At 48.4% G+C, this 24141-nt stretch overlaps 48 non-coding genes across 48 annotated transcripts; all 48 read left to right on the top strand.

The window, feature by feature from the left end:
• Positions 1 to 94: 94 nt before the first annotated feature.
• Positions 95 to 166, top strand: Trnat-agu. Its single transcript has one exon. It is a non-coding gene; the product is annotated as a tRNA-Thr (tRNA).
• A 497-nt stretch (positions 167 to 663) lies between these two features.
• On the top strand, positions 664 to 736 carry Trnar-ucg. Its single transcript has one exon. It is a non-coding gene; the product is annotated as a tRNA-Arg (tRNA).
• Positions 737 to 1189: 453 nt separating this feature from the next.
• On the top strand, positions 1190 to 1262 carry Trnak-cuu. The gene has a single exon. It is a non-coding gene; the product is annotated as a tRNA-Lys (tRNA).
• Positions 1263 to 1600: 338 nt separating this feature from the next.
• Positions 1601 to 1672, top strand: Trnat-agu. Its single transcript has one exon. It is a non-coding gene; the product is annotated as a tRNA-Thr (tRNA).
• A 497-nt stretch (positions 1673 to 2169) lies between these two features.
• On the top strand, positions 2170 to 2242 carry Trnar-ucg. Its single transcript has one exon. It is a non-coding gene; the product is annotated as a tRNA-Arg (tRNA).
• A 453-nt stretch (positions 2243 to 2695) lies between these two features.
• On the top strand, positions 2696 to 2768 carry Trnak-cuu. The gene has a single exon. It is a non-coding gene; the product is annotated as a tRNA-Lys (tRNA).
• A 338-nt stretch (positions 2769 to 3106) lies between these two features.
• Positions 3107 to 3178, top strand: Trnat-agu. The gene has a single exon. It is a non-coding gene; the product is annotated as a tRNA-Thr (tRNA).
• A 494-nt stretch (positions 3179 to 3672) lies between these two features.
• On the top strand, positions 3673 to 3745 carry Trnar-ucg. Its single transcript has one exon. It is a non-coding gene; the product is annotated as a tRNA-Arg (tRNA).
• Positions 3746 to 4198: 453 nt separating this feature from the next.
• Positions 4199 to 4271, top strand: Trnak-cuu. The gene has a single exon. It is a non-coding gene; the product is annotated as a tRNA-Lys (tRNA).
• A 338-nt stretch (positions 4272 to 4609) lies between these two features.
• Positions 4610 to 4681, top strand: Trnat-agu. Its single transcript has one exon. It is a non-coding gene; the product is annotated as a tRNA-Thr (tRNA).
• A 497-nt stretch (positions 4682 to 5178) lies between these two features.
• Trnar-ucg lies at positions 5179 to 5251 on the top strand. The gene has a single exon. It is a non-coding gene; the product is annotated as a tRNA-Arg (tRNA).
• A 453-nt stretch (positions 5252 to 5704) lies between these two features.
• Trnak-cuu lies at positions 5705 to 5777 on the top strand. The gene has a single exon. It is a non-coding gene; the product is annotated as a tRNA-Lys (tRNA).
• Positions 5778 to 6115: 338 nt separating this feature from the next.
• Trnat-agu lies at positions 6116 to 6187 on the top strand. The gene has a single exon. It is a non-coding gene; the product is annotated as a tRNA-Thr (tRNA).
• A 494-nt stretch (positions 6188 to 6681) lies between these two features.
• Positions 6682 to 6754, top strand: Trnar-ucg. Its single transcript has one exon. It is a non-coding gene; the product is annotated as a tRNA-Arg (tRNA).
• A 453-nt stretch (positions 6755 to 7207) lies between these two features.
• Positions 7208 to 7280, top strand: Trnak-cuu. The gene has a single exon. It is a non-coding gene; the product is annotated as a tRNA-Lys (tRNA).
• A 338-nt stretch (positions 7281 to 7618) lies between these two features.
• Positions 7619 to 7690, top strand: Trnat-agu. The gene has a single exon. It is a non-coding gene; the product is annotated as a tRNA-Thr (tRNA).
• Positions 7691 to 8187: 497 nt separating this feature from the next.
• Positions 8188 to 8260, top strand: Trnar-ucg. Its single transcript has one exon. It is a non-coding gene; the product is annotated as a tRNA-Arg (tRNA).
• Positions 8261 to 8713: 453 nt separating this feature from the next.
• Trnak-cuu lies at positions 8714 to 8786 on the top strand. The gene has a single exon. It is a non-coding gene; the product is annotated as a tRNA-Lys (tRNA).
• Positions 8787 to 9124: 338 nt separating this feature from the next.
• On the top strand, positions 9125 to 9196 carry Trnat-agu. Its single transcript has one exon. It is a non-coding gene; the product is annotated as a tRNA-Thr (tRNA).
• A 497-nt stretch (positions 9197 to 9693) lies between these two features.
• On the top strand, positions 9694 to 9766 carry Trnar-ucg. Its single transcript has one exon. It is a non-coding gene; the product is annotated as a tRNA-Arg (tRNA).
• A 453-nt stretch (positions 9767 to 10219) lies between these two features.
• Positions 10220 to 10292, top strand: Trnak-cuu. The gene has a single exon. It is a non-coding gene; the product is annotated as a tRNA-Lys (tRNA).
• A 338-nt stretch (positions 10293 to 10630) lies between these two features.
• Positions 10631 to 10702, top strand: Trnat-agu. Its single transcript has one exon. It is a non-coding gene; the product is annotated as a tRNA-Thr (tRNA).
• Positions 10703 to 11196: 494 nt separating this feature from the next.
• Trnar-ucg lies at positions 11197 to 11269 on the top strand. The gene has a single exon. It is a non-coding gene; the product is annotated as a tRNA-Arg (tRNA).
• A 453-nt stretch (positions 11270 to 11722) lies between these two features.
• Trnak-cuu lies at positions 11723 to 11795 on the top strand. Its single transcript has one exon. It is a non-coding gene; the product is annotated as a tRNA-Lys (tRNA).
• Positions 11796 to 12133: 338 nt separating this feature from the next.
• Trnat-agu lies at positions 12134 to 12205 on the top strand. Its single transcript has one exon. It is a non-coding gene; the product is annotated as a tRNA-Thr (tRNA).
• A 494-nt stretch (positions 12206 to 12699) lies between these two features.
• Trnar-ucg lies at positions 12700 to 12772 on the top strand. The gene has a single exon. It is a non-coding gene; the product is annotated as a tRNA-Arg (tRNA).
• Positions 12773 to 13225: 453 nt separating this feature from the next.
• Positions 13226 to 13298, top strand: Trnak-cuu. The gene has a single exon. It is a non-coding gene; the product is annotated as a tRNA-Lys (tRNA).
• Positions 13299 to 13636: 338 nt separating this feature from the next.
• Trnat-agu lies at positions 13637 to 13708 on the top strand. The gene has a single exon. It is a non-coding gene; the product is annotated as a tRNA-Thr (tRNA).
• Positions 13709 to 14205: 497 nt separating this feature from the next.
• Trnar-ucg lies at positions 14206 to 14278 on the top strand. Its single transcript has one exon. It is a non-coding gene; the product is annotated as a tRNA-Arg (tRNA).
• Positions 14279 to 14731: 453 nt separating this feature from the next.
• Positions 14732 to 14804, top strand: Trnak-cuu. The gene has a single exon. It is a non-coding gene; the product is annotated as a tRNA-Lys (tRNA).
• A 338-nt stretch (positions 14805 to 15142) lies between these two features.
• On the top strand, positions 15143 to 15214 carry Trnat-agu. The gene has a single exon. It is a non-coding gene; the product is annotated as a tRNA-Thr (tRNA).
• A 494-nt stretch (positions 15215 to 15708) lies between these two features.
• Positions 15709 to 15781, top strand: Trnar-ucg. Its single transcript has one exon. It is a non-coding gene; the product is annotated as a tRNA-Arg (tRNA).
• A 453-nt stretch (positions 15782 to 16234) lies between these two features.
• On the top strand, positions 16235 to 16307 carry Trnak-cuu. Its single transcript has one exon. It is a non-coding gene; the product is annotated as a tRNA-Lys (tRNA).
• A 338-nt stretch (positions 16308 to 16645) lies between these two features.
• Trnat-agu lies at positions 16646 to 16717 on the top strand. The gene has a single exon. It is a non-coding gene; the product is annotated as a tRNA-Thr (tRNA).
• A 494-nt stretch (positions 16718 to 17211) lies between these two features.
• Positions 17212 to 17284, top strand: Trnar-ucg. Its single transcript has one exon. It is a non-coding gene; the product is annotated as a tRNA-Arg (tRNA).
• A 453-nt stretch (positions 17285 to 17737) lies between these two features.
• Positions 17738 to 17810, top strand: Trnak-cuu. Its single transcript has one exon. It is a non-coding gene; the product is annotated as a tRNA-Lys (tRNA).
• A 338-nt stretch (positions 17811 to 18148) lies between these two features.
• Positions 18149 to 18220, top strand: Trnat-agu. The gene has a single exon. It is a non-coding gene; the product is annotated as a tRNA-Thr (tRNA).
• A 497-nt stretch (positions 18221 to 18717) lies between these two features.
• Positions 18718 to 18790, top strand: Trnar-ucg. The gene has a single exon. It is a non-coding gene; the product is annotated as a tRNA-Arg (tRNA).
• A 453-nt stretch (positions 18791 to 19243) lies between these two features.
• Positions 19244 to 19316, top strand: Trnak-cuu. Its single transcript has one exon. It is a non-coding gene; the product is annotated as a tRNA-Lys (tRNA).
• Positions 19317 to 19654: 338 nt separating this feature from the next.
• On the top strand, positions 19655 to 19726 carry Trnat-agu. Its single transcript has one exon. It is a non-coding gene; the product is annotated as a tRNA-Thr (tRNA).
• A 494-nt stretch (positions 19727 to 20220) lies between these two features.
• On the top strand, positions 20221 to 20293 carry Trnar-ucg. The gene has a single exon. It is a non-coding gene; the product is annotated as a tRNA-Arg (tRNA).
• Positions 20294 to 20746: 453 nt separating this feature from the next.
• On the top strand, positions 20747 to 20819 carry Trnak-cuu. The gene has a single exon. It is a non-coding gene; the product is annotated as a tRNA-Lys (tRNA).
• A 338-nt stretch (positions 20820 to 21157) lies between these two features.
• Positions 21158 to 21229, top strand: Trnat-agu. The gene has a single exon. It is a non-coding gene; the product is annotated as a tRNA-Thr (tRNA).
• Positions 21230 to 21726: 497 nt separating this feature from the next.
• Positions 21727 to 21799, top strand: Trnar-ucg. The gene has a single exon. It is a non-coding gene; the product is annotated as a tRNA-Arg (tRNA).
• Positions 21800 to 22252: 453 nt separating this feature from the next.
• Trnak-cuu lies at positions 22253 to 22325 on the top strand. Its single transcript has one exon. It is a non-coding gene; the product is annotated as a tRNA-Lys (tRNA).
• A 338-nt stretch (positions 22326 to 22663) lies between these two features.
• Trnat-agu lies at positions 22664 to 22735 on the top strand. The gene has a single exon. It is a non-coding gene; the product is annotated as a tRNA-Thr (tRNA).
• Positions 22736 to 23232: 497 nt separating this feature from the next.
• On the top strand, positions 23233 to 23305 carry Trnar-ucg. The gene has a single exon. It is a non-coding gene; the product is annotated as a tRNA-Arg (tRNA).
• Positions 23306 to 23758: 453 nt separating this feature from the next.
• Trnak-cuu lies at positions 23759 to 23831 on the top strand. The gene has a single exon. It is a non-coding gene; the product is annotated as a tRNA-Lys (tRNA).
• Positions 23832 to 24141: the final 310 nt, after the last annotated feature.

Genomic DNA, 24141 nt, shown 5'->3' with positions numbered 1-24141 from the left:
CAAATATTAGTCGGTAATATGAAGTGTTGTCAGCTTAAGCCTGATGATCCAGACGAGCGTAAGCACGAAGTACGCAAAACTACCGCTAGGCCGCGCCTCTTTAGCTCAGTGGCAGAGCACTGGTCTAGTAAACCAGGGGTCGTGAGTTCGATCGTCACAGGAGGCAAACGAATTTTCGAAATCAGTTGCGCGTCGTGGCCGTATAGCAAGCAGTATCTGGAACGACGAACAATTAGCAACAGGTGTTTTATTTAGAATTACTCTCAGATGTGATTGAGGCGAATGTCGCAGATAAAGCATTTTCCAAAGCGGTACAGCGTAGGGTGGGAGGCGGCAGTCTGAATTATATTTTTTACATGTGTTTTTCAAATATCACAGAGCCTCTCGCGAGCGTCGTCGTCGTCGTCGACGCCGCCGCTTCTGCAGAAGTAGGAAATCGCCATCGTAGCAAATGCGGCGAGGGACGCCCTGCCTTCGATTTCGAATGCACAAAGTGTGTGGTCTTGGTTCCCAATCTCTACTTGGTCGGTCTCGTAAAGGCTTGAATGTAACGAATGGGTGGGAAGCAGCAAGAGGCAGCGGCTGTGTAGAACGAAAACACAATTCCTCAGCGGTATGAGCGTTTCGAGATGACACGAATGTAAGGAATACTTGGCGGCCAGTGACCGTGTGGCCTAATGGATAAGGCGTCGGACTTCGGATCCGAAGATTGCAGGTTCGAATCCTGTCACGGTCGTGTTTTTCCAATTCTGCAAAAGAAACACACCGTTTTAGTGTAGCTATTGAGCAGTACGAAATCGTCTGAATGTTGCTGTTGTCCACTTCCTGCTTGGAGATGCACTTGAGCGTGATACACACACAGCCAGAACGGTGTTATCTAGCGAAATGGTCGGCTGAGTGCCGTCACCGCGAGTTTTGGCTGGCATTTGCGCATCTAAGACAGCGTCGGAAAGTAACCCGTTCGGCTTCTGAGTCAAATCAAATATGTGTGTTAATTTTGACACCACTAGCGCTGCAGGTTTTTTATGCAGTTCCTGTACCTCTCAGAAATGATTATGAAATAAAACTGAAGTACGTGACGTGTGTGACGCTAGGAAAACATTAGGCAGCATGGAGAGATTCTGTATGGGACCACCCCACCCAAACGAGAACTGTGTGTCGTGCGACCCGACACGTAGTCACCGACGCAGCCCGGCTAGCTCAGTCGGTAGAGCATGAGACTCTTAATCTCAGGGTCGTGGGTTCGAGCCCCACGCTGGGCGGAACGTAATTTTGTTCCGCTGCAGATGTAAATTACCGTTTTTCTGATCAATGTGACGTAATGGAAATAGCAACTTAAAACTTTGCCTACGTCTCCATCAGTCGCAAGGAAAGTGTATCTGAAGGTGAAGGTGATTTCGTAGACATGTGTCAAAGACATGTTCTGAAATGTAAGTGGTGTTGGTTGGAGAGCACATCGGTTACGTGTGAGATGTGTAGCCAAGCAGTAATGGTGCGCCATAGCTGCAAATATTAGTCGGTAATATGAAGTGTTGTCAGCTTAAGCCTGATGATCCAGACGAGCGTAAGCACGAAGTACGCAAAACTACCGCTAGGCCGCGCCTCTTTAGCTCAGTGGCAGAGCACTGGTCTAGTAAACCAGGGGTCGTGAGTTCGATCGTCACAGGAGGCAAACGAATTTTCGAAATCAGTTGCGCGTCGTGGCCGTATAGCAAGCAGTATCTGGAACGACGAACAATTAGCAACAGGTGTTTTATTTAGAATTACTCTCAGATGTGATTGAGGCGAATGTCGCAGATAAAGCATTTTCCAAAGCGGTACAGCGTAGGGTGGGAGGCGGCAGTCTGAATTATATTTTTTACATGTGTTTTTCAAATATCACAGAGCCTCTCGCGAGCGTCGTCGTCGTCGTCGACGCCGCCGCTTCTGCAGAAGTAGGAAATCGCCATCGTAGCAAATGCGGCGAGGGACGCCCTGCCTTCGATTTCGAATGCACAAAGTGTGTGGTCTTGGTTCCCAATCTCTACTTGGTCGGTCTCGTAAAGGCTTGAATGTAACGAATGGGTGGGAAGCAGCAAGAGGCAGCGGCTGTGTAGAACGAAAACACAATTCCTCAGCGGTATGAGCGTTTCGAGATGACACGAATGTAAGGAATACTTGGCGGCCAGTGACCGTGTGGCCTAATGGATAAGGCGTCGGACTTCGGATCCGAAGATTGCAGGTTCGAATCCTGTCACGGTCGTGTTTTTCCAATTCTGCAAAAGAAACACACCGTTTTAGTGTAGCTATTGAGCAGTACGAAATCGTCTGAATGTTGCTGTTGTCCACTTCCTGCTTGGAGATGCACTTGAGCGTGATACACACACAGCCAGAACGGTGTTATCTAGCGAAATGGTCGGCTGAGTGCCGTCACCGCGAGTTTTGGCTGGCATTTGCGCATCTAAGACAGCGTCGGAAAGTAACCCGTTCGGCTTCTGAGTCAAATCAAATATGTGTGTTAATTTTGACACCACTAGCGCTGCAGGTTTTTTATGCAGTTCCTGTACCTCTCAGAAATGATTATGAAATAAAACTGAAGTACGTGACGTGTGTGACGCTAGGAAAACATTAGGCAGCATGGAGAGATTCTGTATGGGACCACCCCACCCAAACGAGAACTGTGTGTCGTGCGACCCGACACGTAGTCACCGACGCAGCCCGGCTAGCTCAGTCGGTAGAGCATGAGACTCTTAATCTCAGGGTCGTGGGTTCGAGCCCCACGCTGGGCGGAACGTAATTTTGTTCCGCTGCAGATGTAAATTACCGTTTTTCTGATCAATGTGACGTAATGGAAATAGCAACTTAAAACTTTGCCTACGTCTCCATCAGTCGCAAGGAAAGTGTATCTGAAGGTGAAGGTGATTTCGTAGACATGTGTCAAAGACATGTTCTGAAATGTAAGTGGTGTTGGTTGGAGAGCACATCGGTTACGTGTGAGATGTGTAGCCAAGCAGTAATGGTGCGCCATAGCTGCAAATATTAGTCGGTAATATGAAGTGTTGTCAGCTTAAGCCTGATGATCCAGACGAGCGTAAGCACGAAGTACGCAAAACTACCGCTAGGCCGCGCCTCTTTAGCTCAGTGGCAGAGCACTGGTCTAGTAAACCAGGGGTCGTGAGTTCGATCGTCACAGGAGGCAAACGAATTTTCGAAATCAGTTGCGCGTCGTGGCCGTATAGCAAGCAGTATCTGGAACGACGAACAATTAGCAACAGGTGTTTTATTTAGAATTACTCTCAGATGTGATTGAGGCGAATGTCGCAGATAAAGCATTTTGCAAAGCGGTACAGCATAGGGTGGGAGGCGGCAGTCTGAATTATATTTTTTACATGTGTTTTTCAAATATCACAGAGCCTCTCGCGAGCGTCGTCGTCGTCGACGCCGCCGCTTCTGCAGAAGTAGGAAATCGCCATCGTAGCAAATGCGGCGAGGGACGCCCTGCCTTCGATTTCGAATGCACAAAGTGTGTGGTCTTGGTTCCCAATCTCTACTTGGTCGGTCTCGTAAAGGCTTGAATGTAACGAATGGGTGGGAAGCAGCAAGAGGCAGCGGCTGTGTAGAACGAAAACACAATTCCTCAGCGGTATGAGCGTTTCGAGATGACACGAATGTAAGGAATACTTGGCGGCCAGTGACCGTGTGGCCTAATGGATAAGGCGTCGGACTTCGGATCCGAAGATTGCAGGTTCGAATCCTGTCACGGTCGTGTTTTTCCAATTCTGCAAAAGAAACACACCGTTTTAGTGTAGCTATTGAGCAGTACGAAATCGTCTGAATGTTGCTGTTGTCCACTTCCTGCTTGGAGATGCACTTGAGCGTGATACACACACAGCCAGAACGGTGTTATCTAGCGAAATGGTCGGCTGAGTGCCGTCACCGCGAGTTTTGGCTGGCATTTGCGCATCTAAGACAGCGTCGGAAAGTAACCCGTTCGGCTTCTGAGTCAAATCAAATATGTGTGTTAATTTTGACACCACTAGCGCTGCAGGTTTTTTATGCAGTTCCTGTACCTCTCAGAAATGATTATGAAATAAAACTGAAGTACGTGACGTGTGTGACGCTAGGAAAACATTAGGCAGCATGGAGAGATTCTGTATGGGACCACCCCACCCAAACGAGAACTGTGTGTCGTGCGACCCGACACGTAGTCACCGACGCAGCCCGGCTAGCTCAGTCGGTAGAGCATGAGACTCTTAATCTCAGGGTCGTGGGTTCGAGCCCCACGCTGGGCGGAACGTAATTTTGTTCCGCTGCAGATGTAAATTACCGTTTTTCTGATCAATGTGACGTAATGGAAATAGCAACTTAAAACTTTGCCTACGTCTCCATCAGTCGCAAGGAAAGTGTATCTGAAGGTGAAGGTGATTTCGTAGACATGTGTCAAAGACATGTTCTGAAATGTAAGTGGTGTTGGTTGGAGAGCACATCGGTTACGTGTGAGATGTGTAGCCAAGCAGTAATGGTGCGCCATAGCTGCAAATATTAGTCGGTAATATGAAGTGTTGTCAGCTTAAGCCTGATGATCCAGACGAGCGTAAGCACGAAGTACGCAAAACTACCGCTAGGCCGCGCCTCTTTAGCTCAGTGGCAGAGCACTGGTCTAGTAAACCAGGGGTCGTGAGTTCGATCGTCACAGGAGGCAAACGAATTTTCGAAATCAGTTGCGCGTCGTGGCCGTATAGCAAGCAGTATCTGGAACGACGAACAATTAGCAACAGGTGTTTTATTTAGAATTACTCTCAGATGTGATTGAGGCGAATGTCGCAGATAAAGCATTTTCCAAAGCGGTACAGCGTAGGGTGGGAGGCGGCAGTCTGAATTATATTTTTTACATGTGTTTTTCAAATATCACAGAGCCTCTCGCGAGCGTCGTCGTCGTCGTCGACGCCGCCGCTTCTGCAGAAGTAGGAAATCGCCATCGTAGCAAATGCGGCGAGGGACGCCCTGCCTTCGATTTCGAATGCACAAAGTGTGTGGTCTTGGTTCCCAATCTCTACTTGGTCGGTCTCGTAAAGGCTTGAATGTAACGAATGGGTGGGAAGCAGCAAGAGGCAGCGGCTGTGTAGAACGAAAACACAATTCCTCAGCGGTATGAGCGTTTCGAGATGACACGAATGTAAGGAATACTTGGCGGCCAGTGACCGTGTGGCCTAATGGATAAGGCGTCGGACTTCGGATCCGAAGATTGCAGGTTCGAATCCTGTCACGGTCGTGTTTTTCCAATTCTGCAAAAGAAACACACCGTTTTAGTGTAGCTATTGAGCAGTACGAAATCGTCTGAATGTTGCTGTTGTCCACTTCCTGCTTGGAGATGCACTTGAGCGTGATACACACACAGCCAGAACGGTGTTATCTAGCGAAATGGTCGGCTGAGTGCCGTCACCGCGAGTTTTGGCTGGCATTTGCGCATCTAAGACAGCGTCGGAAAGTAACCCGTTCGGCTTCTGAGTCAAATCAAATATGTGTGTTAATTTTGACACCACTAGCGCTGCAGGTTTTTTATGCAGTTCCTGTACCTCTCAGAAATGATTATGAAATAAAACTGAAGTACGTGACGTGTGTGACGCTAGGAAAACATTAGGCAGCATGGAGAGATTCTGTATGGGACCACCCCACCCAAACGAGAACTGTGTGTCGTGCGACCCGACACGTAGTCACCGACGCAGCCCGGCTAGCTCAGTCGGTAGAGCATGAGACTCTTAATCTCAGGGTCGTGGGTTCGAGCCCCACGCTGGGCGGAACGTAATTTTGTTCCGCTGCAGATGTAAATTACCGTTTTTCTGATCAATGTGACGTAATGGAAATAGCAACTTAAAACTTTGCCTACGTCTCCATCAGTCGCAAGGAAAGTGTATCTGAAGGTGAAGGTGATTTCGTAGACATGTGTCAAAGACATGTTCTGAAATGTAAGTGGTGTTGGTTGGAGAGCACATCGGTTACGTGTGAGATGTGTAGCCAAGCAGTAATGGTGCGCCATAGCTGCAAATATTAGTCGGTAATATGAAGTGTTGTCAGCTTAAGCCTGATGATCCAGACGAGCGTAAGCACGAAGTACGCAAAACTACCGCTAGGCCGCGCCTCTTTAGCTCAGTGGCAGAGCACTGGTCTAGTAAACCAGGGGTCGTGAGTTCGATCGTCACAGGAGGCAAACGAATTTTCGAAATCAGTTGCGCGTCGTGGCCGTATAGCAAGCAGTATCTGGAACGACGAACAATTAGCAACAGGTGTTTTATTTAGAATTACTCTCAGATGTGATTGAGGCGAATGTCGCAGATAAAGCATTTTGCAAAGCGGTACAGCATAGGGTGGGAGGCGGCAGTCTGAATTATATTTTTTACATGTGTTTTTCAAATATCACAGAGCCTCTCGCGAGCGTCGTCGTCGTCGACGCCGCCGCTTCTGCAGAAGTAGGAAATCGCCATCGTAGCAAATGCGGCGAGGGACGCCCTGCCTTCGATTTCGAATGCACAAAGTGTGTGGTCTTGGTTCCCAATCTCTACTTGGTCGGTCTCGTAAAGGCTTGAATGTAACGAATGGGTGGGAAGCAGCAAGAGGCAGCGGCTGTGTAGAACGAAAACACAATTCCTCAGCGGTATGAGCGTTTCGAGATGACACGAATGTAAGGAATACTTGGCGGCCAGTGACCGTGTGGCCTAATGGATAAGGCGTCGGACTTCGGATCCGAAGATTGCAGGTTCGAATCCTGTCACGGTCGTGTTTTTCCAATTCTGCAAAAGAAACACACCGTTTTAGTGTAGCTATTGAGCAGTACGAAATCGTCTGAATGTTGCTGTTGTCCACTTCCTGCTTGGAGATGCACTTGAGCGTGATACACACACAGCCAGAACGGTGTTATCTAGCGAAATGGTCGGCTGAGTGCCGTCACCGCGAGTTTTGGCTGGCATTTGCGCATCTAAGACAGCGTCGGAAAGTAACCCGTTCGGCTTCTGAGTCAAATCAAATATGTGTGTTAATTTTGACACCACTAGCGCTGCAGGTTTTTTATGCAGTTCCTGTACCTCTCAGAAATGATTATGAAATAAAACTGAAGTACGTGACGTGTGTGACGCTAGGAAAACATTAGGCAGCATGGAGAGATTCTGTATGGGACCACCCCACCCAAACGAGAACTGTGTGTCGTGCGACCCGACACGTAGTCACCGACGCAGCCCGGCTAGCTCAGTCGGTAGAGCATGAGACTCTTAATCTCAGGGTCGTGGGTTCGAGCCCCACGCTGGGCGGAACGTAATTTTGTTCCGCTGCAGATGTAAATTACCGTTTTTCTGATCAATGTGACGTAATGGAAATAGCAACTTAAAACTTTGCCTACGTCTCCATCAGTCGCAAGGAAAGTGTATCTGAAGGTGAAGGTGATTTCGTAGACATGTGTCAAAGACATGTTCTGAAATGTAAGTGGTGTTGGTTGGAGAGCACATCGGTTACGTGTGAGATGTGTAGCCAAGCAGTAATGGTGCGCCATAGCTGCAAATATTAGTCGGTAATATGAAGTGTTGTCAGCTTAAGCCTGATGATCCAGACGAGCGTAAGCACGAAGTACGCAAAACTACCGCTAGGCCGCGCCTCTTTAGCTCAGTGGCAGAGCACTGGTCTAGTAAACCAGGGGTCGTGAGTTCGATCGTCACAGGAGGCAAACGAATTTTCGAAATCAGTTGCGCGTCGTGGCCGTATAGCAAGCAGTATCTGGAACGACGAACAATTAGCAACAGGTGTTTTATTTAGAATTACTCTCAGATGTGATTGAGGCGAATGTCGCAGATAAAGCATTTTCCAAAGCGGTACAGCGTAGGGTGGGAGGCGGCAGTCTGAATTATATTTTTTACATGTGTTTTTCAAATATCACAGAGCCTCTCGCGAGCGTCGTCGTCGTCGTCGACGCCGCCGCTTCTGCAGAAGTAGGAAATCGCCATCGTAGCAAATGCGGCGAGGGACGCCCTGCCTTCGATTTCGAATGCACAAAGTGTGTGGTCTTGGTTCCCAATCTCTACTTGGTCGGTCTCGTAAAGGCTTGAATGTAACGAATGGGTGGGAAGCAGCAAGAGGCAGCGGCTGTGTAGAACGAAAACACAATTCCTCAGCGGTATGAGCGTTTCGAGATGACACGAATGTAAGGAATACTTGGCGGCCAGTGACCGTGTGGCCTAATGGATAAGGCGTCGGACTTCGGATCCGAAGATTGTAGGTTCGAATCCTGTCACGGTCGTGTTTTTCCAATTCTGCAAAAGAAACACACCGTTTTAGTGTAGCTATTGAGCAGTACGAAATCGTCTGAATGTTGCTGTTGTCCACTTCCTGCTTGGAGATGCACTTGAGCGTGATACACACACAGCCAGAACGGTGTTATCTAGCGAAATGGTCGGCTGAGTGCCGTCACCGCGAGTTTTGGCTGGCATTTGCGCATCTAAGACAGCGTCGGAAAGTAACCCGTTCGGCTTCTGAGTCAAATCAAATATGTGTGTTAATTTTGACACCACTAGCGCTGCAGGTTTTTTATGCAGTTCCTGTACCTCTCAGAAATGATTATGAAATAAAACTGAAGTACGTGACGTGTGTGACGCTAGGAAAACATTAGGCAGCATGGAGAGATTCTGTATGGGACCACCCCACCCAAACGAGAACTGTGTGTCGTGCGACCCGACACGTAGTCACCGACGCAGCCCGGCTAGCTCAGTCGGTAGAGCATGAGACTCTTAATCTCAGGGTCGTGGGTTCGAGCCCCACGCTGGGCGGAACGTAATTTTGTTCCGCTGCAGATGTAAATTACCGTTTTTCTGATCAATGTGACGTAATGGAAATAGCAACTTAAAACTTTGCCTACGTCTCCATCAGTCGCAAGGAAAGTGTATCTGAAGGTGAAGGTGATTTCGTAGACATGTGTCAAAGACATGTTCTGAAATGTAAGTGGTGTTGGTTGGAGAGCACATCGGTTACGTGTGAGATGTGTAGCCAAGCAGTAATGGTGCGCCATAGCTGCAAATATTAGTCGGTAATATGAAGTGTTGTCAGCTTAAGCCTGATGATCCAGACGAGCGTAAGCACGAAGTACGCAAAACTACCGCTAGGCCGCGCCTCTTTAGCTCAGTGGCAGAGCACTGGTCTAGTAAACCAGGGGTCGTGAGTTCGATCGTCACAGGAGGCAAACGAATTTTCGAAATCAGTTGCGCGTCGTGGCCGTATAGCAAGCAGTATCTGGAACGACGAACAATTAGCAACAGGTGTTTTATTTAGAATTACTCTCAGATGTGATTGAGGCGAATGTCGCAGATAAAGCATTTTCCAAAGCGGTACAGCGTAGGGTGGGAGGCGGCAGTCTGAATTATATTTTTTACATGTGTTTTTCAAATATCACAGAGCCTCTCGCGAGCGTCGTCGTCGTCGTCGACGCCGCCGCTTCTGCAGAAGTAGGAAATCGCCATCGTAGCAAATGCGGCGAGGGACGCCCTGCCTTCGATTTCGAATGCACAAAGTGTGTGGTCTTGGTTCCCAATCTCTACTTGGTCGGTCTCGTAAAGGCTTGAATGTAACGAATGGGTGGGAAGCAGCAAGAGGCAGCGGCTGTGTAGAACGAAAACACAATTCCTCAGCGGTATGAGCGTTTCGAGATGACACGAATGTAAGGAATACTTGGCGGCCAGTGACCGTGTGGCCTAATGGATAAGGCGTCGGACTTCGGATCCGAAGATTGCAGGTTCGAATCCTGTCACGGTCGTGTTTTTCCAATTCTGCAAAAGAAACACACCGTTTTAGTGTAGCTATTGAGCAGTACGAAATCGTCTGAATGTTGCTGTTGTCCACTTCCTGCTTGGAGATGCACTTGAGCGTGATACACACACAGCCAGAACGGTGTTATCTAGCGAAATGGTCGGCTGAGTGCCGTCACCGCGAGTTTTGGCTGGCATTTGCGCATCTAAGACAGCGTCGGAAAGTAACCCGTTCGGCTTCTGAGTCAAATCAAATATGTGTGTTAATTTTGACACCACTAGCGCTGCAGGTTTTTTATGCAGTTCCTGTACCTCTCAGAAATGATTATGAAATAAAACTGAAGTACGTGACGTGTGTGACGCTAGGAAAACATTAGGCAGCATGGAGAGATTCTGTATGGGACCACCCCACCCAAACGAGAACTGTGTGTCGTGCGACCCGACACGTAGTCACCGACGCAGCCCGGCTAGCTCAGTCGGTAGAGCATGAGACTCTTAATCTCAGGGTCGTGGGTTCGAGCCCCACGCTGGGCGGAACGTAATTTTGTTCCGCTGCAGATGTAAATTACCGTTTTTCTGATCAATGTGACGTAATGGAAATAGCAACTTAAAACTTTGCCTACGTCTCCATCAGTCGCAAGGAAAGTGTATCTGAAGGTGAAGGTGATTTCGTAGACATGTGTCAAAGACATGTTCTGAAATGTAAGTGGTGTTGGTTGGAGAGCACATCGGTTACGTGTGAGATGTGTAGCCAAGCAGTAATGGTGCGCCATAGCTGCAAATATTAGTCGGTAATATGAAGTGTTGTCAGCTTAAGCCTGATGATCCAGACGAGCGTAAGCACGAAGTACGCAAAACTACCGCTAGGCCGCGCCTCTTTAGCTCAGTGGCAGAGCACTGGTCTAGTAAACCAGGGGTCGTGAGTTCGATCGTCACAGGAGGCAAACGAATTTTCGAAATCAGTTGCGCGTCGTGGCCGTATAGCAAGCAGTATCTGGAACGACGAACAATTAGCAACAGGTGTTTTATTTAGAATTACTCTCAGATGTGATTGAGGCGAATGTCGCAGATAAATCATTTTGCAAAGCGGTACAGCATAGGGTGGGAGGCGGCAGTCTGAATTATATTTTTTACATGTGTTTTTCAAATATCACAGAGCCTCTCGCGAGCGTCGTCGTCGTCGACGCCGCCGCTTCTGCAGAAGTAGGAAATCGCCATCGTAGCAAATGCGGCGAGGGACGCCCTGCCTTCGATTTCGAATGCACAAAGTGTGTGGTCTTGGTTCCCAATCTCTACTTGGTCGGTCTCGTAAAGGCTTGAATGTAACGAATGGGTGGGAAGCAGCAAGAGGCAGCGGCTGTGTAGAACGAAAACACAATTCCTCAGCGGTATGAGCGTTTCGAGATGACACGAATGTAAGGAATACTTGGCGGCCAGTGACCGTGTGGCCTAATGGATAAGGCGTCGGACTTCGGATCCGAAGATTGCAGGTTCGAATCCTGTCACGGTCGTGTTTTTCCAATTCTGCAAAAGAAACACACCGTTTTAGTGTAGCTATTGAGCAGTACGAAATCGTCTGAATGTTGCTGTTGTCCACTTCCTGCTTGGAGATGCACTTGAGCGTGATACACACACAGCCAGAACGGTGTTATCTAGCGAAATGATCGGCTGAGTGCCGTCACCGCGAGTTTTGGCTGGCATTTGCGCATCTAAGACAGCGTCGGAAAGTAACCCGTTCGGCTTCTGAGTCAAATCAAATATGTGTGTTAATTTTGACACCACTAGCGCTGCAGGTTTTTTATGCAGTTCCTGTACCTCTCAGAAATGATTATGAAATAAAACTGAAGTACGTGACGTGTGTGACGCTAGGAAAACATTAGGCAGCATGGAGAGATTCTGTATGGGACCACCCCACCCAAACGAGAACTGTGTGTCGTGCGACCCGACACGTAGTCACCGACGCAGCCCGGCTAGCTCAGTCGGTAGAGCATGAGACTCTTAATCTCAGGGTCGTGGGTTCGAGCCCCACGCTGGGCGGAACGTAATTTTGTTCCGCTGCAGATGTAAATTACCGTTTTTCTGATCAATGTGACGTAATGGAAATAGCAACTTAAAACTTTGCCTACGTCTCCATCAGTCGCAAGGAAAGTGTATCTGAAGGTGAAGGTGATTTCGTAGACATGTGTCAAAGACATGTTCTGAAATGTAAGTGGTGTTGGTTGGAGAGCACATCGGTTACGTGTGAGATGTGTAGCCAAGCAGTAATGGTGCGCCATAGCTGCAAATATTAGTCGGTAATATGAAGTGTTGTCAGCTTAAGCCTGATGATCCAGACGAGCGTAAGCACGAAGTACGCAAAACTACCGCTAGGCCGCGCCTCTTTAGCTCAGTGGCAGAGCACTGGTCTAGTAAACCAGGGGTCGTGAGTTCGATCGTCACAGGAGGCAAACGAATTTTCGAAATCAGTTGCGCGTCGTGGCCGTATAGCAAGCAGTATCTGGAACGACGAACAATTAGCAACAGGTGTTTTATTTAGAATTACTCTCAGATGTGATTGAGGCGAATGTCGCAGATAAATCATTTTGCAAAGCGGTACAGCATAGGGTGGGAGGCGGCAGTCTGAATTATATTTTTTACATGTGTTTTTCAAATATCACAGAGCCTCTCGCGAGCGTCGTCGTCGTCGACGCCGCCGCTTCTGCAGAAGTAGGAAATCGCCATCGTAGCAAATGCGGCGAGGGACGCCCTGCCTTCGATTTCGAATGCACAAAGTGTGTGGTCTTGGTTCCCAATCTCTACTTGGTCGGTCTCGTAAAGGCTTGAATGTAACGAATGGGTGGGAAGCAGCAAGAGGCAGCGGCTGTGTAGAACGAAAACACAATTCCTCAGCGGTATGAGCGTTTCGAGATGACACGAATGTAAGGAATACTTGGCGGCCAGTGACCGTGTGGCCTAATGGATAAGGCGTCGGACTTCGGATCCGAAGATTGCAGGTTCGAATCCTGTCACGGTCGTGTTTTTCCAATTCTGCAAAAGAAACACACCGTTTTAGTGTAGCTATTGAGCAGTACGAAATCGTCTGAATGTTGCTGTTGTCCACTTCCTGCTTGGAGATGCACTTGAGCGTGATACACACACAGCCAGAACGGTGTTATCTAGCGAAATGGTCGGCTGAGTGCCGTCACCGCGAGTTTTGGCTGGCATTTGCGCATCTAAGACAGCGTCGGAAAGTAACCCGTTCGGCTTCTGAGTCAAATCAAATATGTGTGTTAATTTTGACACCACTAGCGCTGCAGGTTTTTTATGCAGTTCCTGTACCTCTCAGAAATGATTATGAAATAAAACTGAAGTACGTGACGTGTGTGACGCTAGGAAAACATTAGGCAGCATGGAGAGATTCTGTATGGGACCACCCCACCCAAACGAGAACTGTGTGTCGTGCGACCCGACACGTAGTCACCGACGCAGCCCGGCTAGCTCAGTCGGTAGAGCATGAGACTCTTAATCTCAGGGTCGTGGGTTCGAGCCCCACGCTGGGCGGAACGTAATTTTGTTCCGCTGCAGATGTAAATTACCGTTTTTCTGATCAATGTGACGTAATGGAAATAGCAACTTAAAACTTTGCCTACGTCTCCATCAGTCGCAAGGAAAGTGTATCTGAAGGTGAAGGTGATTTCGTAGACATGTGTCAAAGACATGTTCTGAAATGTAAGTGGTGTTGGTTGGAGAGCACATCGGTTACGTGTGAGATGTGTAGCCAAGCAGTAATGGTGCGCCATAGCTGCAAATATTAGTCGGTAATATGAAGTGTTGTCAGCTTAAGCCTGATGATCCAGACGAGCGTAAGCACGAAGTACGCAAAACTACCGCTAGGCCGCGCCTCTTTAGCTCAGTGGCAGAGCACTGGTCTAGTAAACCAGGGGTCGTGAGTTCGATCGTCACAGGAGGCAAACGAATTTTCGAAATCAGTTGCGCGTCGTGGCCGTATAGCAAGCAGTATCTGGAACGACGAACAATTAGCAACAGGTGTTTTATTTAGAATTACTCTCAGATGTGATTGAGGCGAATGTCGCAGATAAAGCATTTTGCAAAGCGGTACAGCATAGGGTGGGAGGCGGCAGTCTGAATTATATTTTTTACATGTGTTTTTCAAATATCACAGAGCCTCTCGCGAGCGTCGTCGTCGTCGTCGACGCCGCCGCTTCTGCAGAAGTAGGAAATCGCCATCGTAGCAAATGCGGCGAGGGACGCCCTGCCTTCGATTTCGAATGCACAAAGTGTGTGGTCTTGGTTCCCAATCTCTACTTGGTCGGTCTCGTAAAGGCTTGAATGTAACGAATGGGTGGGAAGCAGCAAGAGGCAGCGGCTGTGTAGAACGAAAACACAATTCCTCAGCGGTATGAGCGTTTCGAGATGACACGAATGTAAGGAATACTTGGCGGCCAGTGACCGTGTGGCCTAATGGATAAGGCGTCGGACTTCGGATCCGAAGATTGCAGGTTCGAATCCTGTCACGGTCGTGTTTTTCCAATTCTGCAAAAGAAACACACCGTTTTAGTGTAGCTATTGAGCAGTACGAAATCGTCTGAATGTTGCTGTTGTCCACTTCCTGCTTGGAGATGCACTTGAGCGTGATACACACACAGCCAGAACGGTGTTATCTAGCGAAATGGTCGGCTGAGTGCCGTCACCGCGAGTTTTGGCTGGCATTTGCGCATCTAAGACAGCGTCGGAAAGTAACCCGTTCGGCTTCTGAGTCAAATCAAATATGTGTGTTAATTTTGACACCACTAGCGCTGCAGGTTTTTTATGCAGTTCCTGTACCTCTCAGAAATGATTATGAAATAAAACTGAAGTACGTGACGTGTGTGACGCTAGGAAAACATTAGGCAGCATGGAGAGATTCTGTATGGGACCACCCCACCCAAACGAGAACTGTGTGTCGTGCGACCCGACACGTAGTCACCGACGCAGCCCGGCTAGCTCAGTCGGTAGAGCATGAGACTCTTAATCTCAGGGTCGTGGGTTCGAGCCCCACGCTGGGCGGAACGTAATTTTGTTCCGCTGCAGATGTAAATTACCGTTTTTCTGATCAATGTGACGTAATGGAAATAGCAACTTAAAACTTTGCCTACGTCTCCATCAGTCGCAAGGAAAGTGTATCTGAAGGTGAAGGTGATTTCGTAGACATGTGTCAAAGACATGTTCTGAAATGTAAGTGGTGTTGGTTGGAGAGCACATCGGTTACGTGTGAGATGTGTAGCCAAGCAGTAATGGTGCGCCATAGCTGCAAATATTAGTCGGTAATATGAAGTGTTGTCAGCTTAAGCCTGATGATCCAGACGAGCGTAAGCACGAAGTACGCAAAACTACCGCTAGGCCGCGCCTCTTTAGCTCAGTGGCAGAGCACTGGTCTAGTAAACCAGGGGTCGTGAGTTCGATCGTCACAGGAGGCAAACGAATTTTCGAAATCAGTTGCGCGTCGTGGCCGTATAGCAAGCAGTATCTGGAACGACGAACAATTAGCAACAGGTGTTTTATTTAGAATTACTCTCAGATGTGATTGAGGCGAATGTCGCAGATAAATCATTTTGCAAAGCGGTACAGCATAGGGTGGGAGGCGGCAGTCTGAATTATATTTTTTACATGTGTTTTTCAAATATCACAGAGCCTCTCGCGAGCGTCGTCGTCGTCGACGCCGCCGCTTCTGCAGAAGTAGGAAATCGCCATCGTAGCAAATGCGGCGAGGGACGCCCTGCCTTCGATTTCGAATGCACAAAGTGTGTGGTCTTGGTTCCCAATCTCTACTTGGTCGGTCTCGTAAAGGCTTGAATGTAACGAATGGGTGGGAAGCAGCAAGAGGCAGCGGCTGTGTAGAACGAAAACACAATTCCTCAGCGGTATGAGCGTTTCGAGATGACACGAATGTAAGGAATACTTGGCGGCCAGTGACCGTGTGGCCTAATGGATAAGGCGTCGGACTTCGGATCCGAAGATTGCAGGTTCGAATCCTGTCACGGTCGTGTTTTTCCAATTCTGCAAAAGAAACACACCGTTTTAGTGTAGCTATTGAGCAGTACGAAATCGTCTGAATGTTGCTGTTGTCCACTTCCTGCTTGGAGATGCACTTGAGCGTGATACACACACAGCCAGAACGGTGTTATCTAGCGAAATGGTCGGCTGAGTGCCGTCACCGCGAGTTTTGGCTGGCATTTGCGCATCTAAGACAGCGTCGGAAAGTAACCCGTTCGGCTTCTGAGTCAAATCAAATATGTGTGTTAATTTTGACACCACTAGCGCTGCAGGTTTTTTATGCAGTTCCTGTACCTCTCAGAAATGATTATGAAATAAAACTGAAGTACGTGACGTGTGTGACGCTAGGAAAACATTAGGCAGCATGGAGAGATTCTGTATGGGACCACCCCACCCAAACGAGAACTGTGTGTCGTGCGACCCGACACGTAGTCACCGACGCAGCCCGGCTAGCTCAGTCGGTAGAGCATGAGACTCTTAATCTCAGGGTCGTGGGTTCGAGCCCCACGCTGGGCGGAACGTAATTTTGTTCCGCTGCAGATGTAAATTACCGTTTTTCTGATCAATGTGACGTAATGGAAATAGCAACTTAAAACTTTGCCTACGTCTCCATCAGTCGCAAGGAAAGTGTATCTGAAGGTGAAGGTGATTTCGTAGACATGTGTCAAAGACATGTTCTGAAATGTAAGTGGTGTTGGTTGGAGAGCACATCGGTTACGTGTGAGATGTGTAGCCAAGCAGTAATGGTGCGCCATAGCTGCAAATATTAGTCGGTAATATGAAGTGTTGTCAGCTTAAGCCTGATGATCCAGACGAGCGTAAGCACGAAGTACGCAAAACTACCGCTAGGCCGCGCCTCTTTAGCTCAGTGGCAGAGCACTGGTCTAGTAAACCAGGGGTCGTGAGTTCGATCGTCACAGGAGGCAAACGAATTTTCGAAATCAGTTGCGCGTCGTGGCCGTATAGCAAGCAGTATCTGGAACGACGAACAATTAGCAACAGGTGTTTTATTTAGAATTACTCTCAGATGTGATTGAGGCGAATGTCGCAGATAAATCATTTTGCAAAGCGGTACAGCATAGGGTGGGAGGCGGCAGTCTGAATTATATTTTTTACATGTGTTTTTCAAATATCACAGAGCCTCTCGCGAGCGTCGTCGTCGTCGACGCCGCCGCTTCTGCAGAAGTAGGAAATCGCCATCGTAGCAAATGCGGCGAGGGACGCCCTGCCTTCGATTTCGAATGCACAAAGTGTGTGGTCTTGGTTCCCAATCTCTACTTGGTCGGTCTCGTAAAGGCTTGAATGTAACGAATGGGTGGGAAGCAGCAAGAGGCAGCGGCTGTGTAGAACGAAAACACAATTCCTCAGCGGTATGAGCGTTTCGAGATGACACGAATGTAAGGAATACTTGGCGGCCAGTGACCGTGTGGCCTAATGGATAAGGCGTCGGACTTCGGATCCGAAGATTGCAGGTTCGAATCCTGTCACGGTCGTGTTTTTCCAATTCTGCAAAAGAAACACACCGTTTTAGTGTAGCTATTGAGCAGTACGAAATCGTCTGAATGTTGCTGTTGTCCACTTCCTGCTTGGAGATGCACTTGAGCGTGATACACACACAGCCAGAACGGTGTTATCTAGCGAAATGGTCGGCTGAGTGCCGTCACCGCGAGTTTTGGCTGGCATTTGCGCATCTAAGACAGCGTCGGAAAGTAACCCGTTCGGCTTCTGAGTCAAATCAAATATGTGTGTTAATTTTGACACCACTAGCGCTGCAGGTTTTTTATGCAGTTCCTGTACCTCTCAGAAATGATTATGAAATAAAACTGAAGTACGTGACGTGTGTGACGCTAGGAAAACATTAGGCAGCATGGAGAGATTCTGTATGGGACCACCCCACCCAAACGAGAACTGTGTGTCGTGCGACCCGACACGTAGTCACCGACGCAGCCCGGCTAGCTCAGTCGGTAGAGCATGAGACTCTTAATCTCAGGGTCGTGGGTTCGAGCCCCACGCTGGGCGGAACGTAATTTTGTTCCGCTGCAGATGTAAATTACCGTTTTTCTGATCAATGTGACGTAATGGAAATAGCAACTTAAAACTTTGCCTACGTCTCCATCAGTCGCAAGGAAAGTGTATCTGAAGGTGAAGGTGATTTCGTAGACATGTGTCAAAGACATGTTCTGAAATGTAAGTGGTGTTGGTTGGAGAGCACATCGGTTACGTGTGAGATGTGTAGCCAAGCAGTAATGGTGCGCCATAGCTGCAAATATTAGTCGGTAATATGAAGTGTTGTCAGCTTAAGCCTGATGATCCAGACGAGCGTAAGCACGAAGTACGCAAAACTACCGCTAGGCCGCGCCTCTTTAGCTCAGTGGCAGAGCACTGGTCTAGTAAACCAGGGGTCGTGAGTTCGATCGTCACAGGAGGCAAACGAATTTTCGAAATCAGTTGCGCGTCGTGGCCGTATAGCAAGCAGTATCTGGAACGACGAACAATTAGCAACAGGTGTTTTATTTAGAATTACTCTCAGATGTGATTGAGGCGAATGTCGCAGATAAAGCATTTTCCAAAGCGGTACAGCGTAGGGTGGGAGGCGGCAGTCTGAATTATATTTTTTACATGTGTTTTTCAAATATCACAGAGCCTCTCGCGAGCGTCGTCGTCGTCGTCGACGCCGCCGCTTCTGCAGAAGTAGGAAATCGCCATCGTAGCAAATGCGGCGAGGGACGCCCTGCCTTCGATTTCGAATGCACAAAGTGTGTGGTCTTGGTTCCCAATCTCTACTTGGTCGGTCTCGTAAAGGCTTGAATGTAACGAATGGGTGGGAAGCAGCAAGAGGCAGCGGCTGTGTAGAACGAAAACACAATTCCTCAGCGGTATGAGCGTTTCGAGATGACACGAATGTAAGGAATACTTGGCGGCCAGTGACCGTGTGGCCTAATGGATAAGGCGTCGGACTTCGGATCCGAAGATTGCAGGTTCGAATCCTGTCACGGTCGTGTTTTTCCAATTCTGCAAAAGAAACACACCGTTTTAGTGTAGCTATTGAGCAGTACGAAATCGTCTGAATGTTGCTGTTGTCCACTTCCTGCTTGGAGATGCACTTGAGCGTGATACACACACAGCCAGAACGGTGTTATCTAGCGAAATGGTCGGCTGAGTGCCGTCACCGCGAGTTTTGGCTGGCATTTGCGCATCTAAGACAGCGTCGGAAAGTAACCCGTTCGGCTTCTGAGTCAAATCAAATATGTGTGTTAATTTTGACACCACTAGCGCTGCAGGTTTTTTATGCAGTTCCTGTACCTCTCAGAAATGATTATGAAATAAAACTGAAGTACGTGACGTGTGTGACGCTAGGAAAACATTAGGCAGCATGGAGAGATTCTGTATGGGACCACCCCACCCAAACGAGAACTGTGTGTCGTGCGACCCGACACGTAGTCACCGACGCAGCCCGGCTAGCTCAGTCGGTAGAGCATGAGACTCTTAATCTCAGGGTCGTGGGTTCGAGCCCCACGCTGGGCGGAACGTAATTTTGTTCCGCTGCAGATGTAAATTACCGTTTTTCTGATCAATGTGACGTAATGGAAATAGCAACTTAAAACTTTGCCTACGTCTCCATCAGTCGCAAGGAAAGTGTATCTGAAGGTGAAGGTGATTTCGTAGACATGTGTCAAAGACATGTTCTGAAATGTAAGTGGTGTTGGTTGGAGAGCACATCGGTTACGTGTGAGATGTGTAGCCAAGCAGTAATGGTGCGCCATAGCTGCAAATATTAGTCGGTAATATGAAGTGTTGTCAGCTTAAGCCTGATGATCCAGACGAGCGTAAGCACGAAGTACGCAAAACTACCGCTAGGCCGCGCCTCTTTAGCTCAGTGGCAGAGCACTGGTCTAGTAAACCAGGGGTCGTGAGTTCGATCGTCACAGGAGGCAAACGAATTTTCGAAATCAGTTGCGCGTCGTGGCCGTATAGCAAGCAGTATCTGGAACGACGAACAATTAGCAACAGGTGTTTTATTTAGAATTACTCTCAGATGTGATTGAGGCGAATGTCGCAGATAAAGCATTTTGCAAAGCGGCACAGCATAGGGTGGGAGGCGGCAGTCTGAATTATATTTTTTACATGTGTTTTTCAAATATCACAGAGCCTCTCGCGAGCGTCGTCGTCGTCGACGCCGCCGCTTCTGCAGAAGTAGGAAATCGCCATCGTAGCAAATGCGGCGAGGGACGCCCTGCCTTCGATTTCGAATGCACAAAGTGTGTGGTCTTGGTTCCCAATCTCTACTTGGTCGGTCTCGTAAAGGCTTGAATGTAACGAATGGGTGGGAAGCAGCAAGAGGCAGCGGCTGTGTAGAACGAAAACACAATTCCTCAGCGGTATGAGCGTTTCGAGATGACACGAATGTAAGGAATACTTGGCGGCCAGTGACCGTGTGGCCTAATGGATAAGGCGTCGGACTTCGGATCCGAAGATTGCAGGTTCGAATCCTGTCACGGTCGTGTTTTTCCAATTCTGCAAAAGAAACACACCGTTTTAGTGTAGCTATTGAGCAGTACGAAATCGTCTGAATGTTGCTGTTGTCCACTTCCTGCTTGGAGATGCACTTGAGCGTGATACACACACAGCCAGAACGGTGTTATCTAGCGAAATGGTCGGCTGAGTGCCGTCACCGCGAGTTTTGGCTGGCATTTGCGCATCTAAGACAGCGTCGGAAAGTAACCCGTTCGGCTTCTGAGTCAAATCAAATATGTGTGTTAATTTTGACACCACTAGCGCTGCAGGTTTTTTATGCAGTTCCTGTACCTCTCAGAAATGATTATGAAATAAAACTGAAGTACGTGACGTGTGTGACGCTAGGAAAACATTAGGCAGCATGGAGAGATTCTGTATGGGACCACCCCACCCAAACGAGAACTGTGTGTCGTGCGACCCGACACGTAGTCACCGACGCAGCCCGGCTAGCTCAGTCGGTAGAGCATGAGACTCTTAATCTCAGGGTCGTGGGTTCGAGCCCCACGCTGGGCGGAACGTAATTTTGTTCCGCTGCAGATGTAAATTACCGTTTTTCTGATCAATGTGACGTAATGGAAATAGCAACTTAAAACTTTGCCTACGTCTCCATCAGTCGCAAGGAAAGTGTATCTGAAGGTGAAGGTGATTTCGTAGACATGTGTCAAAGACATGTTCTGAAATGTAAGTGGTGTTGGTTGGAGAGCACATCGGTTACGTGTGAGATGTGTAGCCAAGCAGTAATGGTGCGCCATAGCTGCAAATATTAGTCGGTAATATGAAGTGTTGTCAGCTTAAGCCTGATGATCCAGACGAGCGTAAGCACGAAGTACGCAAAACTACCGCTAGGCCGCGCCTCTTTAGCTCAGTGGCAGAGCACTGGTCTAGTAAACCAGGGGTCGTGAGTTCGATCGTCACAGGAGGCAAACGAATTTTCGAAATCAGTTGCGCGTCGTGGCCGTATAGCAAGCAGTATCTGGAACGACGAACAATTAGCAACAGGTGTTTTATTTAGAATTACTCTCAGATGTGATTGAGGCGAATGTCGCAGATAAAGCATTTTGCAAAGCGGTACAGCGTAGGGTGGGAGGCGGCAGTCTGAATTATATTTTTTACATGTGTTTTTCAAATATCACAGAGCCTCTCGCGAGCGTCGTCGTCGTCGTCGACGCCGCCGCTTCTGCAGAAGTAGGAAATCGCCATCGTAGCAAATGCGGCGAGGGACGCCCTGCCTTCGATTTCGAATGCACAAAGTGTGTGGTCTTGGTTCCCAATCTCTACTTGGTCGGTCTCGTAAAGGCTTGAATGTAACGAATGGGTGGGAAGCAGCAAGAGGCAGCGGCTGTGTAGAACGAAAACACAATTCCTCAGCGGTATGAGCGTTTCGAGATGACACGAATGTAAGGAATACTTGGCGGCCAGTGACCGTGTGGCCTAATGGATAAGGCGTCGGACTTCGGATCCGAAGATTGCAGGTTCGAATCCTGTCACGGTCGTGTTTTTCCAATTCTGCAAAAGAAACACACCGTTTTAGTGTAGCTATTGAGCAGTACGAAATCGTCTGAATGTTGCTGTTGTCCACTTCCTGCTTGGAGATGCACTTGAGCGTGATACACACACAGCCAGAACGGTGTTATCTAGCGAAATGGTCGGCTGAGTGCCGTCACCGCGAGTTTTGGCTGGCATTTGCGCATCTAAGACAGCGTCGGAAAGTAACCCGTTCGGCTTCTGAGTCAAATCAAATATGTGTGTTAATTTTGACACCACTAGCGCTGCAGGTTTTTTATGCAGTTCCTGTACCTCTCAGAAATGATTATGAAATAAAACTGAAGTACGTGACGTGTGTGACGCTAGGAAAACATTAGGCAGCATGGAGAGATTCTGTATGGGACCACCCCACCCAAACGAGAACTGTGTGTCGTGCGACCCGACACGTAGTCACCGACGCAGCCCGGCTAGCTCAGTCGGTAGAGCATGAGACTCTTAATCTCAGGGTCGTGGGTTCGAGCCCCACGCTGGGCGGAACGTAATTTTGTTCCGCTGCAGATGTAAATTACCGTTTTTCTGATCAATGTGACGTAATGGAAATAGCAACTTAAAACTTTGCCTACGTCTCCATCAGTCGCAAGGAAAGTGTATCTGAAGGTGAAGGTGATTTCGTAGACATGTGTCAAAGACATGTTCTGAAATGTAAGTGGTGTTGGTTGGAGAGCACATCGGTTACGTGTGAGATGTGTAGCCAAGCAGTAATGGTGCGCCATAGCTGCAAATATTAGTCGGTAATATGAAGTGTTGTCAGCTTAAGCCTGATGATCCAGACGAGCGTAAGCACGAAGTACGCAAAACTACCGCTAGGCCGCGCCTCTTTAGCTCAGTGGCAGAGCACTGGTCTAGTAAACCAGGGGTCGTGAGTTCGATCGTCACAGGAGGCAAACGAATTTTCGAAATCAGTTGCGCGTCGTGGCCGTATAGCAAGCAGTATCTGGAACGACGAACAATTAGCAACAGGTGTTTTATTTAGAATTACTCTCAGATGTGATTGAGGCGAATGTCGCAGATAAAGCATTTTCCAAAGCGGTACAGCGTAGGGTGGGAGGCGGCAGTCTGAATTATATTTTTTACATGTGTTTTTCAAATATCACAGAGCCTCTCGCGAGCGTCGTCGTCGTCGTCGACGCCGCCGCTTCTGCAGAAGTAGGAAATCGCCATCGTAGCAAATGCGGCGAGGGACGCCCTGCCTTCGATTTCGAATGCACAAAGTGTGTGGTCTTGGTTCCCAATCTCTACTTGGTCGGTCTCGTAAAGGCTTGAATGTAACGAATGGGTGGGAAGCAGCAAGAGGCAGCGGCTGTGTAGAACGAAAACACAATTCCTCAGCGGTATGAGCGTTTCGAGATGACACGAATGTAAGGAATACTTGGCGGCCAGTGACCGTGTGGCCTAATGGATAAGGCGTCGGACTTCGGATCCGAAGATTGCAGGTTCGAATCCTGTCACGGTCGTGTTTTTCCAATTCTGCAAAAGAAACACACCGTTTTAGTGTAGCTATTGAGCAGTACGAAATCGTCTGAATGTTGCTGTTGTCCACTTCCTGCTTGGAGATGCACTTGAGCGTGATACACACACAGCCAGAACGGTGTTATCTAGCGAAATGGTCGGCTGAGTGCCGTCACCGCGAGTTTTGGCTGGCATTTGCGCATCTAAGACAGCGTCGGAAAGTAACCCGTTCGGCTTCTGAGTCAAATCAAATATGTGTGTTAATTTTGACACCACTAGCGCTGCAGGTTTTTTATGCAGTTCCTGTACCTCTCAGAAATGATTATGAAATAAAACTGAAGTACGTGACGTGTGTGACGCTAGGAAAACATTAGGCAGCATGGAGAGATTCTGTATGGGACCACCCCACCCAAACGAGAACTGTGTGTCGTGCGACCCGACACGTAGTCACCGACGCAGCCCGGCTAGCTCAGTCGGTAGAGCATGAGACTCTTAATCTCAGGGTCGTGGGTTCGAGCCCCACGCTGGGCGGAACGTAATTTTGTTCCGCTGCAGATGTAAATTACCGTTTTTCTGATCAATGTGACGTAATGGAAATAGCAACTTAAAACTTTGCCTACGTCTCCATCAGTCGCAAGGAAAGTGTATCTGAAGGTGAAGGTGATTTCGTAGACATGTGTCAAAGACATGTTCTGAAATGTAAGTGGTGTTGGTTGGAGAGCACATCGGTTACGTGTGAGATGTGTAGCCAAGCAGTAATGGTGCGCCATAGCTGCAAATATTAGTCGGTAATATGAAGTGTTGTCAGCTTAAGCCTGATGATCCAGACGAGCGTAAGCAC

Source organism: Schistocerca americana, unplaced genomic scaffold, assembly GCF_021461395.2.
Source record: "Schistocerca americana isolate TAMUIC-IGC-003095 unplaced genomic scaffold, iqSchAmer2.1 HiC_scaffold_165, whole genome shotgun sequence".
NCBI lineage: Eukaryota > Metazoa > Arthropoda > Insecta > Orthoptera > Acrididae > Schistocerca > Schistocerca americana.
This window is presented reverse-complemented; position numbering and strand designations above follow the sequence as displayed.